Raw genomic sequence first — 16,127 nt, 5'->3', positions numbered from 1 at the left:
ACCTTTCTTTCGTTTACAAGGAACGACGAGACTGGCAGTTGCGTGATTTCCAATGCAAAAGCCGCGATATCTGCACGATAACCTAACCTCAACCGATTTTGTTGTACTATTCTTACGTGGACTTCGTTTGTACCACTTTCGTAACAAAAATAGAATACGTAGAACACAGCATTCCGTTATGCGATATTGTCGATTCCTAACATCCGAAAAATCAGAGATAATTTTTTCCCTACAGTTGTACATTTGTGTGAAAAATTACGAACGTAAAGTTGTTTGGTGCATGCACAGTCCTCCCCTCCGCTGCATTTGCGTGGACATGCTAGAAAGATTCACTTTTCCACGGTGAAACTGTATGTATTATAATTTCATTTTTACAAAGGTCGAACATCCTACTATGCATAAATTTAATATTAATATAAGCAGGTTTCGTGTTAAGTATTACATCTGACGTATAAGCACACGTGTGTACGAGCCTTGGTTTTAAATGTCTTATAGTAGACACCGAAAAGATTATTCAGTTGGATATCTGACTCAACATCAATATTTTACTAGGAGATAACATGTTAAGAACACGTTGGTGGATGGCATGGGAGATGATGAATGAAGACATACTTCTGTGAGATACATAAAATAGTAGTCAGAACGTATTTTGGCGCTTGGGGACAGCAACAGCTTTTTTTTTGTTTTTATTTATTTGTTGAAATTACAATCAATTCTCGCGTTGAGAATTTTCAGTAATTTTTCCGGCGTGGCGCAGTGACATGGCTGTTTATTTACAATAAGTTAATACTTATTATAGATAGGTATAATTTATAAGTATTATAAGTAAGTGCATATGCTTAATTTGGATAATTAAATGAATCTAACGTTTAGGTCTAGCGAGTAGTGCCTCTTCAGCCTGCGAATCTGGTCCGTCGTATCGAGTAGTCCAGTGATTAGGGGGTTTCGGTGTTTCTTGACTCTTTTGCTATATCTGTCGCTATATTTTGCTATTTCCTCTTTGACTGTAGGTATCTTGAGGTCGCGATGGATGGTTTCGTTGGTAACATACCAAGGTGCGTCTATTAAGGCTCTTAGCGCTTTCGATTGGAATCGTTGTAGTATTTCGATGTTGGAGTTACTTGGACAGCAACAGCTGGTGATACTGTCATACACCTCCATTTATAAACTTTCGAAAATCGATGTGACCTTCAAACTTTAGTGTATTCTGTTTCACAGCACAAAATGTTTCCGAAACGTAAGTTTATTGTTACAATAAACTTGACTAGTGGCTCTGAAATACTATCCTTGAAAAAACAATGGGGAAATTGGAGCAAAAAAAAAGAAGGAAATAAACAAAGACCTTGTTGGTTCGTAAAAATAAAATATGCTACAGGAAAAATTTTTTCCAACGGATTGAGATGCGACAAGCTTTAAAAGCTATGACGCGAATCGAGCGTTTGTCTACAAGAGCGCATTTTCGGTGGATATATATGTCGGAATGACATTGGGGATAGGGTTGTCGGTGTTTGAGGAGTCTTCATTGAAGGTAGCCATCGTTGCGGTGTAACGAAGATACGATTTATTGACACAGGTATGAATAACACAGGTTTTGACAATCTACCACGGCGGTGAGACGTCCGCGACACTAGTGACAGTGGTCTCCGGTTCAATAACGAATCCGCGGCCAACGGGATGACAGATGGGCGTTCTCGCTGAATCTAAGTCTGACTCGTAAAAATAATTGCTGAGCGTAAAGACGTTACTCTTTGGTCGACGGGAGCGCGTAAAAGAATGCCCGTCCCGTCCCGACGATGTCACAGAGGAAAACTATAATGGGGTGTGTCTAAGGACACGAGATCATCGGATTCGTCGAGGAAAGCCTTCGTTTAGGAAGTAAGGGAAATTGACGTTGCTGCTAATTGGTCAATCTCCATATCGGTGGTTAGAAAAAGATGTTAGCCGCCCTCGAGGGAAAGTTGCTAGTGGGAGACGCCGCTCGTTGAAAAATATGTCTCCCCTATCTTCCCGTAGTTGGGACAAAGACTGTTTGTCTGTTTGAAGGACTTTAGTTAACTAAACCTTAAGATTTATAACGGGCCCTCCAGCTAGCCGAACATGTACTGCGGAGACGCATCGACATCTGGCAATCATCTTACTCGAAGAATAGGGTCTGCGTGTGGCGAGCCACGGGACAGAAACCGTTGGAATGTTTACTGTCGCGTGTCGCCACGAATATTTCTTTTAAGGAGAGCTATAGAATTACTCCATACCTTTGTTAGGCAAAGCGTTTATCCCTTGACCGCGGCTACGTTGGGCGACAGACTGTCACCTCGAGCCAAAGCTCACCGTCACTAATCTAGAACAATTACAATCGGATTGAATAACTACAATTGTTCAATTACAGCTATAGTAGACTCTAGGTTAGAATGTTGCGGGATTATCTAAAATTCCAAAGGCTCCGGTGTTCTTTCATCTCCGACATATAATTATATAATGACTCATTGAAAACCAGCTTTCATTTTTTGTTGATAGTATGGTAAGAAAATGTGAAGTTCGAACGCTTGTAACGATTGCCTGAGTTGCGTCATCCTTGGTTTTAGGAAAAGATAGGGAAGTCACTGAAGGGTGTCGCGGCTTCGATGTCTTTCGTAGCTGCGACGCGGAGGCCTCTCGGTTGTTCTTTGAACAATCGTCAACGTGGACGAACGTCAAAGCGAAACCACGCGAATTCGGCATTTCCGATAATACGGAACTCTGTAAACGCGACTGCGTTGAATTCGTTCGATTAATTCCTAGCAGTATCTATAAACAGTGAACTTAAGGCCCCATACACAACTGCATACGCTAGGTTGTAAGAAATAATAGCTATATAAGTATGTAGCGGCGCATGAGTTAGAGAACGATGCAAATCGAGAGCGACTCATATTATTGTTTTGCCTCGTGACACTTACACAGTCTTGACGTACATGTAACGTCAACAAATATCTCCAACAGACTCAGGAAACCTGAACAGCCTTGCACACGACACCGACTCCCAAAACAAAGGAATATGAATTCGGCACATAGGCATAAGATAAACGAACATCTAGAAGGGCTGTGTCTTGATCGAGTCTTTCAGTCTTTCGGTAACGGTCAAATCGCACACTTGTAATCCTATTATAAAATAAAGGTACCTCGAACTCTGGTTCAAGAACCCAACATTTTTTTATTATTATTTTCCCATTATTTTTACGTGACATTTTGGCGATCCTGCCAGGATCCATTCGCTTCAGTGTAAACGAAGTTACGATTTCGGTCTACGGACATTATTGAAGATCGAAGGATTCGAACTACTTGTGTTATGAACTTTGCTGTCAATAATTTACCACGGTGGACCAAATTAACGGGGCCACTGTCAGCATAGAACAAATCAACAGAACGAGTTTGACACTCAAACGCATTTGAACGCGCCACAGAGGAAAACACCGCAAGGGAACCTCATTCTACGAACTTACGTATCAAGGTGAGAAAAGTCGGAATTCTTTTAAACAATATAGAACGCGAAAAGTTAGTTTCTCTAGTAACTCTAGCGAAGAGACAATATGAACAAGAAAGACACAAAAGCCGAGACAAGTTTACCCTCTACAAGTGGAGTTCAAAATAAAACGGGAACACTCGATTCCTCTACCAGAGCAATTTTAGACTTAATACAGAGACAGAACGAAGAATTTCGACAACAATTTAACGAAATAAAGAATGCTTTAAAATTAGCGAACGAAGAAAATAGAAAACGCGCTAACGAAATGGAAATATTAAGTAGAAACCTCTCTCGTGTTAAACTACCACAAATAAACGTAAAATCAACTGAATTCGGTTCTATGATGACTGACGATGACGATAATATATCAGTATTAAAACACGATACTAATCCACCTCCACCTATGCCACAAAAGCCACCAACATATGTCCAACCATCCAATTCAACAGCTGGAAACTCTGGAAATCTAAAAGCTGTTTAGTATCTCCGATACTAAACGGAGAAAACGATATAAGTGTAGAAGATTTTATTCGTGAAATAAAAGAAATGAGAATGATGTGTAGCGAACAAACGTTATTATTAAAAATGATCAAAATAGAGAAAATTGTAGGAAAAGCCGCAATGACAATCCGCAATATCCATATTAACGAATTCGAAACTCTGTACGAAGGATTAAGACGTAACGTAGCTACTCAAGCATCAGTAAGAGAACACCAAGATCAGTTAAGAGTGATAAAGCAAGGAATAACCGAAAGCGTGCAAAATTATAACATTAGATTTCGACGTGTTTTCAACAAACTTCAATACAGCATTACCAATGAATATAAAGACGAACTAACTCGATGAGCGATGAACGATCGACTATACATGGTTTCTGTGATTGACTATGTAAGAGGCCTTCGTTCAGAAATAGGACACGTGCTATTGGCTAATCCCCCCCCCCAAACATCATCGATGCAGAAAAAAAGGCAATGGACGTGGAAAAATACTTTCGCGAAGACAACGCTCGCAGACGGATGACACGACAAACAACCACTCCACCATCTTATCGTAACCAGACGTCTCGTCCAGTAGGTAACCGCTTCACGATTACAAGTAACATGAATAACAAAACTCCACCCACACAAAACATTCTACCAAGAATGAATAATTTTACAAAGCTTGAAAATCGACCATTAAACGAAAGGCCACAAACGAAATGTTTCAAATGCGATCGATTGGGACACCTTGCCAATCAATGCCAAAATTTTCGAATACCGCCTCAAACAAAAGCCCCTCCAGGAATAAACCACATTCAAGAACAATCAGAATTAACAATGCTACCTCAGGAAGATTATCCACAATACGACTACAATTACCAGGACGACGAGGATTGCGATTTTTCGTTGACTCGGGAGCAGGAATCAACTTGCTTAAACGAGGATGCTACCCAGGAAGGACAATAATACCAGACACATAGAAATTCTCCATGGAACATTCCAAATACGAATCCAATTCCAAAATTAAACTAAATTTATTCAACAAAGAGATAGAATTTTCCTTAGTAGATGATAATTTCCCTATCATAGAAGACGGCATATTAGGCTTACCCGGTTTAAATCAATATCGATTCGAACTCTCCAATAAAACATTAAAATTAGATAATAATACTCTTCTGCTGCAGCAAGAACCACCCCTCGCATCGGGAGAAATCGTTCAAAAAATTGTATACTTCGACGGAAAGCCAACGCCAGTATGCTTTATCAATGGTGGTAAGTTTTCAGTCCAAATTTCTAACATTATTGAAAATATAAACACTGTAGATCAAATCTAAAAATTCAAATCTTTGATTCGACTATCGCACATAGAAAAACCTCTTAGAGAACCTATGTAGTATTTTCGTCTGTACCTACTTAAATTATATTTATCTTATTTTCCTTTAAGCATTCGTGAACGTAGTGGTAATGAACTTCAATGTGTTTAGAATTTTTTGTGAAATTTCCGTACTTTGCTATACTTATCACTCCAGAGTTATCGTCATAAATTTTTACAGGGTTATTGTCTAGATTTACATTGAAGACCTTCATAATTTCTCTAATAGACATTAATTCACTCACCGCTTCCGATAGAGCTACATACTCTGCATACGTCCAGGCTTTTGTCACACACCTTTGTTTTTTAGATTTCCAACCGATTACATTTCCATACAATTTAATTACATATCCAGAAGTAGATTTTCTATCTAAATGATCTCCTGCCCAATCAGCGTCCACATAACAATCTATCGTTTCACACTTTTCATTCCTTTTCTAATGTAACCTTAAATCTTTAATATTAAATATTTCAATATTTCGGTACAAATATTTCAATATTCGCAAAGCATATTTAAAATGTGTCTCGCTACAACAATCTTGAAATCTACTTAAGATAATTCACACTATAACTTATATTGGGTCTGGTATTTGTACTAATATACAGCAATGCGCCAATTAAATTCTTGTATCCAATGTCATTTCTATTTATCTCAGCGTTTTCAATTTTTAAATTTGTTTCCGTTGGTGTACAGTACAATTTGCTGTTTTGTAATTTATATTTGTTCGCTAATGATTCAATGTATTTCGTTTGGCTTAGTTTCATTTCATTTTTTATATAATCATACTCTATATTTATTCCAAAATATTCTTTTACTTCACTTAAATCTTTCATTTTAAATTTATCAGGTAATAGCTTCTTTACATTTTGTATCCTTTTTTTGTTTTTACTACAGATTAACAAATCGTCTACATATATTAGCAAATAAACAACATTTTCCCCCTCTCCATGAGTATATAGGCACAACTCTATGTTATTCTTCTTAAAATCCAATGTCGTCACATACCTATCAAAACACTCATACCAATCCCTCGGACTTTCTTTTAACCCATAAAGCGCTTTCGATAATTTACAAACTCTATTCGTTCCGTCCGCATATCCCTTTGGTTGATTTACATATACCTCCGAGGTTACTTCACCATTTAAAAAGGCAGTTTCTACATCCATTTGCTCAATTATTACTCCATTTTGACAACAATATGATAGCAATATCTTAAAGGTCTGATTACTCGCCACTGGAGAATATATGTCATCGGCTACGTTTCTTTGTTGAAATCCCCTTACCACTAATCTAGCCTTATACCTGTCCTCTGATTTTTTCGTGTAAACCCATTTTACATCTAATACTTCTTTGCCTTTTACCCTTTCTACCAATTTCCAAGTTTTATTCTTATAGAGACATTCTATTTCCTTATCCATAGCCTGTTTCCAAACTTCATTATTTTCGCAACAAATCGCCTCCTCAAATGTACGAGGGATATCTACTTTACAATAATTTGCGTGAATCTCACTACTGTTTTCCTTTTCTGGATACCTTACTGGAGTTTTCTTATTACGTGTAGATCTCCTAGGAATCTTTACGCTTTCAGAACTATTATCATTTTCATCTTCTCTACTTTCTAACTCTTCCTTATTCATGCTGTCCAATAAATAATTATCTTTACTATCATCGCTAACTGCATCGAATGAATTCTCCTCAAAACCGATACATTTTTTGTCTGTTTCTACGACCTCTACATGTCGCTACTGTTATTTTTACACCTAATAGGACTCTCTAACCTACTTCACTATATCCTAACAGAATTCCCATATCTGCCTTCTTATCCCATTTGGAAACTCTTTTTTGTTCTGGCCTTCTTACAAAAACTTTACTTCCATATAGATGTAGATTTTTAACACTTGGTTTTCTCCCGAAGAATATTTCAAAAGGTGTCTTTCTTTCTATAGTATTCGCTAATATTCGATTTTTCAAGTATGCCGCTGTACAAACTATTTCCGGCCAGTACCTTTTATGTACTTTCGCTTCCGCTAACAAGCAACGCGCCATGTCCATCACTGTTCTATTATACCTTTCCGCTGTCCCGTTTAATTCATGTACGTATGTTGGGCAATTATTTATTCTTATACCTTTATCCCTAGCAAATTTATAAATTCGATTATTTAAATATTCTTTACCATTATCGCATCTTAATATTTTTAACCTCTTGCCCGTTAAATTTTCGGCTTCATTTACGAACTGTACGAAAGAATCAAAGACCTCATCTTTTGATTTTATACAATAGATCCTAGCTATTTTACTATAATCATCGATAAATGAAATGAAATATTTTTCTCCATTGAATCCGGTAGTCTTAAAGGGACCACATACGTCCGTATGAATAATTTCCATTATTTCCCTAGCCTTAGTTCGATTATTTTTGAAAGGTAAGTTATGCATTTTGCTTTCTATACACACCCTACATTTCAAAAGTTCCTTTTCAAATTCATTCGGTATGCCAGTCACTAGCTGCTCTTTACCCAAAATCTCTAAATATTTAAAATTTACGTGTCCTAGCATCCTATGCCATCTTTCCTTTTTACTCATACCACTACGTTCGGCGCTGTTTACTAAGTGCTTCTTCCCTTTCAATATACTTTTTATTCTATATGTCCCATTCTCTTTGAACTGAGCTGTAAGTATATTATCCTCATCTATTACTTTCGCAATATTTCCTTTGGAAATAACCGTATTCTTATCGTCTGCTGGTTTACCTAAACTAATCAAATTTGCGGACATTTCTTTCGCGTAAAATACTTTCCTCATATTTATTTTATTTTGTTTTCCGAATGCTTCAAAATAACTTATAACATTCCCAACTTTTGTCGCTTTTATCGGTCTATTATCGCCTAAATATATATTTACCGGTTCTTTTAGGTCGATAGATTTATCGAAATAATTTATATTATTAATTATGTGATCGGTACAACCGCTATCTAATAGCCACACTATTTCGTTCTTACTTATTTCATTCGTCTCACTGCTGTTTGCTGCGTGCGCCGTTGCTGTCCATATGCCTGCTCTTGAGTTTCCATGCTCGCCCGTGCCGGTTCTTGATTGATGATGAAAGTTTCCACGTCCTCTGCTCGTATTGCCTTTGTTCTCTCTTCCTCTGTTTCGACCAGGTGTTGGCCCATGCCAATAGCCGTTACTGCTTCTCGCTTGGACGCCATTTTGACACTCTCTCGCAAAGTGTCCTAATCTTCCACATCTGAAGCATCCTTCCTTTTTTGCAAAAAAGGCGTTGGTTTGCCTTTCTCCTCGATTGGATTTATTTTTCTTCTCTGCTATCTCTATTTTATTTTTTACATACGCTACCGTTTGATCCTCTTCTTTCAATGCGTCTATTATGTCCGCTATGTAGCTGTATTCTTCGGGTAACGTATTCAGCATGTAATTCAGCTTTTCCCTCTCACTTACTTGTGCGTCCGCACTTTTTAATTCATTTATTAATTTTTCGAAATCGTTAAAGAATGATGCTGAATCACTGTAGTTCTCCAGTCTTATGTTTTCCAATCTCCTTCTGCATACGATCTGCAGTGCCGTCGACTCTTTCAAGTACATTTCATCGAACCTTTTTATTATATCATACGCCGTTTTTCCTTCCCTAACATACTCCAATTGTCTGTTCGATATTGCACTATAAATTATATTTATCGCCTTCAAATCCTTTTTGTCCCAGTCTTCATCGTCTCTTTCGTTCTTCATTCTAGTTGTAACAACCTCGCATTCCTTATATTTGAGAAACATCGTGATTCTTTGCTTCCACATTCCATAATCCTCACCATCGAATATAGGTATCATGATTTCCGATCTCTCCATTTTAATTGATTCTTCTTTTTTTTTCTTTTCTTACTCAAGCGTTCCTACGTGCTCGAAGTATATTTTTTTTCTCTGAAAGTTTTTTTTTCTTTACTGAAAACTCACTCGCAAGATCGTAACCACGCACTAAATATCTTGCAAAACTAGTAACCACGCTCTGCTACCATGTTAAGGAAATTCGAGGATTTGGGAATACAAATAATTGACTATATTTCCCACACAACAGTTATACATCTATATTACTCTCTGAAGAACGTCTTGCACGCACGCTGGTCGCCAACCGACTATCCTAGATTCTTCTAACATCTGGCAACAGTCTTTTGTCTCCACTAAGACCTTGACGCCCTCTAACCCTTACACACACACTCTCATGTACAGTGTAAATGTATCACTTCCCTAACAAATAAGTATGTTATTTCGTTACCACTTATCTCGTTCATCTCGCTGCTGTGTGCTGCGTGCGCTGTTGCCATCCATATGCCTGCTCCTGAGTTGCCATATTCGCTCGTGCCGGCTGCTGATTGACGATGGAAGTTTCCACGCCCCCTGTTCGTATTGCCTTTCTTTCCTCTTCCTCTGCTGCGACCACGTGTTGACCCACGCCGATAACTGTTACTGCTTCCCGCTTGGACGCCATTTTGACACTCTCATGCAAAATATCCCACTCTTCCACATTTGAAGCATCCTTCCTTTTTTGCAGCAAAGGCATTAGTTTTCATTTCTCCTCGATTAGACTTATCTTTCTTTTCCGCTATTTCTATTTTATTCTTCACGCACGCTACCGTTTGTTTCTCTTCTTTCACTGCATCTATTATATCCGCTATGTAGCTATACTCTTCGGGTAACGTATTGTTTTCGCACGTTCGCTGGGAGACGCGATCTCGAAGAAGCGCGCCAACGGGAGTCGTAAATTCCCGTTACGATTTGCTAATCGACGCCGCGAATCGCTCGATCCCTTATTTCGTTTAGGATAATAAGGGTAGTTAAATGAAGGATAACGCTGTTGCTAACAGGTTATTATATATTTTCACAAACCAACAACTTCGGTGTAACACAAAATGAATATTTGTTATGAGATGACTACGAATGAGTGCGACCTGAGTCTCTAGACGGATTATCGCGTATACTGATGGATTTGTCGACTCATTGTATTCGAATTGCTGACCGCTTGACGAGATGCTTGATTGAGACTGACTGATCTTCGGGTGTAAACCCGGTCGAAGGATGTTGACTGTTCGAAGGATGTAAAGTCAGTGATGTTCGGAGACGATGCTGTGGCGGAGGAAAGCTAAGGATGGGTGTGTCTAGCGCACGGGACCATCGGATTTGTTGGTGACGATTTTGAGTAAGGGAGTGAGGGAAATAGTCTTCGTTGTTAATTGGTTAAACGAAGGGTCTTAACCGCCCTCGAGAGAAAGTGGTTCGTGGGAGGAAAGTTGCATCATACGTGAGAAAAACCAACTTTCCCTTGTCAAGCCGTAGTAGACAAAGGTCTTTAGAAATGCTTTGGAAACAGACGTTTGTTCAGTTTGAAGGACCTCGACTAGGAAATTCCTAAGATTTATGGAAGATACTTGAGACTATTGAGGGTACGCAGTGAGTATCCGAAGACATCTGGTTGCCATCTTGCCCGCGGTGTGTGGCCTGGGCTAGGTAGAGTTACGCGACGTAACACGTATTTATCATGTAATTCAGCTTTTCCCTCTCACTCACTTTTGCGCCTGCACCTTTTAATTCATTTATTAATTTTTCAAGATCGCTAAAAAACGATGCTGAATCACTGTATTTATCAAGACTTATCTTCTCCAATCTCCTTCTGCACACGATCTAGTGCCGTCGATTCTTTCAAGTACACTTCGTCGAACTTTTTCATTATTTCATACGCTGTTTTTTCTTCCCTAATATATTCTAATTGTCTATTTGAGAAGGCACTGTAAATTATATTTATCGCCTTCAGATCCTTTTTATCCCAGTCTGGATTGTCTGTTTCAGTCTTCACTCTAGTTATAACAATATCACATTCTTTATATCTCAGAAACATTGTTATTCTTTTCTTCCACATACCGTAACCCTCACCATCGAATATCGATAGCATAATTTCCGATCTCTCCATTTTAATTGATTTCCTATTCTTTACTCAAGCGTTCCTACGTGCTTGAAGTATTTTTTCTTTTATTTTATATTCTTTGAACGTTTCTTCCCTTACTAAACTCGCAAGACTAAAAACCACGCACTAAATAGCTTGCAAAACTAGTAACCACGCTCTGCTACCATGTTAAGGTATAGAGAGGATTCGAAAATACAAATAGTTTACTTTATTTCGCACACAACAGCTATACATATATATATTACACTCTGAAGACTTCGATAACCTTCTTGCACGCACGCTTGTTGTCAACCACCTTCTCTAGATTCTCCTAACAGCCTCCAATCGTCTTTTGTCTCTACTGAGACCTGGACGCCCTCTGACGCTTACACACACATTCACGTGTACAGTGTAAATGTATCATCTACGTAACAAGATCATCAACGTAAAATCCTACCGTCCTCCCGAACATCATAAAACCGAAATAAATAAACAGATGACTGAAATGTTAAACAAAGAGATTATAGAACCCTCCGACTCTCCCTATAACTCTCCTGTCTGGGTCGTTCCAAAGAAAATCGACGCATCAGGGAAACAAAAGTGGCGAGTAGTGATTGACTTTAGGAAGTTAAACGAACTAACAGACCAAGACGCGTATCCACTACCTGACATTAACGATATACTATCACAGCTAGGAAATAAGAAATATTTCTCCTCTTTAGACTTATCCTCAGGGTTCCATCAAATACCCATGGACGAGAATTCAAAGAAATACACTACATTTAGCACACCATAAGAACACTTCCACTATAATAGAATGCCATTCGGGCTCAAGAACGCACCTGCTACCTTTCAAAGAATGATGGATACCACGTTAAGAGGTTTGATTAACAATCATTGTTTCGTTTATCTCGATGATATCATTATATTCGGGCAATCGATGGAAGAACATACTAAAAACTTAGTCATTATATTCCAAAGACTCGGGAAAGTAGGTCTAAGAATACAACCAGATAAATGTGAATTCTTAAAGCCCGAATTAGAATATCTAGGACATGTAGTGACAGCAGATGGAGTAAAACCTAACCCTAAAAAGATAGAAGCAGTAAAGAATTTCAAACTACCAAAAAATCCTACAGATGTAAAATCATTCCTTGGGCTAGCTGGATACTATAGAAAATTTATTAGAAACTTCTCTAAAATTGCCAAACCTCAATCTATTTTTAAAGAAGGACATTTAGTATTAATTCATAACGATCATAAAGAACACAAGATAGATACTGAATGGCCAGGGCCATACACCATTGAAAAAGTGAAAAACCCCTTATTATGAAATAATAGTAAATCACTCGATTAGGAAAATACATGGTAACCGTATTAAACCTTACTTTCCAGGACGATCTTCACCTTCTTCATAGTTAGCTAAGCTAAACGTTATACCCCTTAATGGTAGTTCTATATATCAAGAAAAATTAGCTCATGCATACTTATATAGCGAATCCGTAAACGTAATTATAGGTTTAGACATTAAGGATATATATGCAAAACTCAGCGAAATTAAAAGATTTAGACTAATGTTAACAGAACATTTTAAAAGTGAATGCCCGTATTCCAATGAAATGATTACACGCGCTCGCAAAAGAAATTTAGACAATGTAATCATGCATATTAAATTTATGACACACACTTGTTACCGAAGAGGCTCATTGAATTTTGTTGGATCCATTTCTAGAAGTCTATTTGTAACTCTGGATAACGATAATTTAGAATTAATGAATAAAAATATAGATAAATTTTTTGATGAAAACAATAACTTAAAAACCAATATAACTTACAAAACAAATTTCAAAACTATAGCTTTACCCTTAACTGACAGTCTAGAAGAAATCCTAACAAAAATTGAAAACGCTCCAAAAATCATTAATAATGTATAATCGTATAGAATGCACCTCAATCAAATTTCCAACGAAGTAAACTCTCTTAATTATGAACATAGAATTAGAAGTCTTAAGAAATAGGAACTAAGTGTCTTATAAATTATTAGTTATATTGATCTAGCATTACTAGGAACATATGTATATTTAACAAAATAGGATTATTCGATATTATAAGCAAATGCCTACCTTCCAAATTATGTATTCGCGTATTATGTTGTAAAACCAAAGAAAAAAAAAGACACAGGTATAAGCAATATCTCTAGACCAATAGAGCGCACCTTTAAACACATATTCCACACCTGAAATACAACCATTACGAGAATTACCTGAAGACACCAATTCAGTCATCCTCGAAGCAAGGCATGTAAGATTCCAAAAGGGCATACAAAAGGAGGCACTACACCGAAAATAAGAGTCTGGAGGACCAGCCGCACTCTAACACTGGGGGAATGTAACGTCAACAAATATCTCCAACCGACTCAGGAAACCTGAACCGCCTTGCACACGACACCGACTCCCAAAATAAAGGATTATGAATTCGGCACGTAGGCATAAGATAAACGAACATCTAGAAGGGCTGTGTCTTGATCGAGGCTTCAGTCTTTCGGTAACAGTTTAATCGCACACTTGTAATCCTATTATAGAATAGAGGTATCTCGAACTCTGGTTCAAGAACCCAACATTTTTTTTATTATTATTTTCCCATTACTTTTACGTGACAAGCAAAGCGTAACGATAAACAAACTCCGGGCAAAACAATGTTGCCGCTACGTGCAATCGTCAACCGAGGTTGAATTTAAAGTTTTCGATACTCCCCCGAGTATAAATAAAAGAACACGATCGTTAAGACAGTTAGTATCGAACATTCTTATAGCGAATTAATATCGAACGAACGTAAGCATTACCTTGTATACACATATCGAGCAACACTAAGCGAACGACGACTAATTCTGTACTGCAAATAATTTTAAATACATTTGACTACACTAAGTATCAACTCGTCTGGTCATTAATCAACAACGCGTTTAATCGTCCTCCACATACATGTTGTATAAGCTACTATGTGTATATTTATTTATGTTTCCCATAGTACAGACGTATTCCTTATTTTATTGTAGCTGTGTAATTTCAGTAGTCTTGCATAAAGGACATCTGTTTTGTTGCAATTGTATCAGCTATTAATTGTAATACTTGAAGCGTTTGTATCTAATCGTCATGCATCTGTGGTGGCACTCGACCATGGAACTTTCCAACGGCTTCGCGACACAAAGCGCTATACCTTCAAAGCGTAAGGCCGACACGCCTAATGTACCATTGATATCCCTACAGTTCTTTCGCCGAATATTCGGAAGAATGCATACGCGGCAACCGTTGCGGACATCTAATAAACGCGTGCGTAGTGGAGATATCGAGGGGCAACAAAGAAAAGAATCCATTTGGTTTCGAATCAAAGATTCATTCTGCCCCGAGCTGCGGAGTGCGAAAGGTTAAGCGTCATAGCGAAGCAAACACAATTAGAGATACGTGATTATTGACTCTTGATAGTTAATCGTTAATCGTTAATCGTTGTTCATCGTTAATCGTTAATTGTTTTTGATCGTTCATCGTTAATCGTTAATTGTTGTTGACAGTTAATCGTTAGTCGTTAATTGTTGATCATAAATTGTTGACTGTTGATTGTTAATAATTTAATTAACTTTTTTGTTGAACATCAAGAGTATTTCTTGTGGGCACCTTCACCCACTATCCACCTCACATCGTTATTCTACATACGGAAGGCAAGATTGATATCAAGTTCGAAGGACAGACCGCAGAAGTCTGGTCTCTGCTATTACCACGAGACCTTTCGAGACCGCGCAAGGAAGTGCCGGGCCCCTTGCAACTGGACCCAGTGAAACGAGACCAGCCGTCCGTAAACGCGGCATGTGGCGATGGCTTTAGTATCCCATCGCATTTTCGTGACGGACAGGGCACCAAGGATCTCTTTTCTTGTGAACACCGGTGTCAATATAAACGTATACTCGTGCAACAAACTACGCGGATCCGCGAACAAAGATACGTACGAGCTGTTCGCGGCGAATCGAGTGGTCGAAGCAAACCGAAAACGCCTTTCGCGAGTCAAAACGCATCGTCTCTGACGCCACAATGTTAGTGTCACGACCGGCATACTTCAAATCCGATGGACTGACGATGGAGATAAAGATGTGGCGGCACTCGGCGACAATCGGCGGCAATATCGCTGAAGTGTCTAATGAACCATCAACATCCCAACGGTCCTTCCGCCGAAGGTTCTAGAAGAAAGAGCACGTGGCAACGGTCGCGGACGCCTAGCAAATGCAAATGCATGGTGGGGATGTTGAGGGATGACAAAAGAAAGTAATCGGATTCGATCGAAAGTCAAATCATAAGAGCTTCAGTCTTGGAAAGTCACGCCTAGAGTTTGGAAGTGGATTGTAAAGTGAATTGTTGTTAGAAAAAAAATAAAGTTTCTTTTTTTTATTTACACCTCAAATTTCTTTTTTTATTTTGTTATTTTACGTGACATTAGCGCATTCGGTATCGGCAACAGCGCGTGAACGACAAATGGCAGCCGCTAGGATTCGTTACAAAATCTTTGTCTCCCGTGCGATTAATTCTGTATTTAGAATAATTTTAAATATATTTGACAATATCAAGTATCAACTCGTCACGTCATTATTTAAATCATCCACCACAAATCCAAAAACAGAATAAGGAAAACAGAGAAACGAACAAATAGAAAATTAAGTTGCTAACATGTTTTTCTATAATAATATTTTAACATCAATATTGTAATACGCAATGTGTTACGCCGCCTAAAACATCTGCACGCCAGCCCGCGCGACCGGACAACAACCGACCTGCGTAACGTCACTT

At 38.2% G+C, this 16,127-nt stretch overlaps 1 protein-coding gene across 4 annotated transcripts in view; it reads right to left on the bottom strand.

Annotated features, from left to right (window-relative positions):
- The window catches only part of LOC126875779 (katanin p60 ATPase-containing subunit A-like 2), a 224,301-nt gene that overhangs the window by 23,750 nt on the left and 184,424 nt on the right, over window positions 1-16,127 (bottom strand). The gene's annotated exons all lie outside the window — the stretch shown is intronic.

This window comes from Bombus huntii, unplaced genomic scaffold, assembly GCF_024542735.1.
Source record: "Bombus huntii isolate Logan2020A unplaced genomic scaffold, iyBomHunt1.1 ctg00000058.1, whole genome shotgun sequence".
NCBI lineage: Eukaryota > Metazoa > Arthropoda > Insecta > Hymenoptera > Apidae > Bombus > Bombus huntii.
The sequence above is the reverse complement of the archived record's forward strand: the minus strand, read 5'-3'. Positions and strand labels throughout refer to the sequence as shown.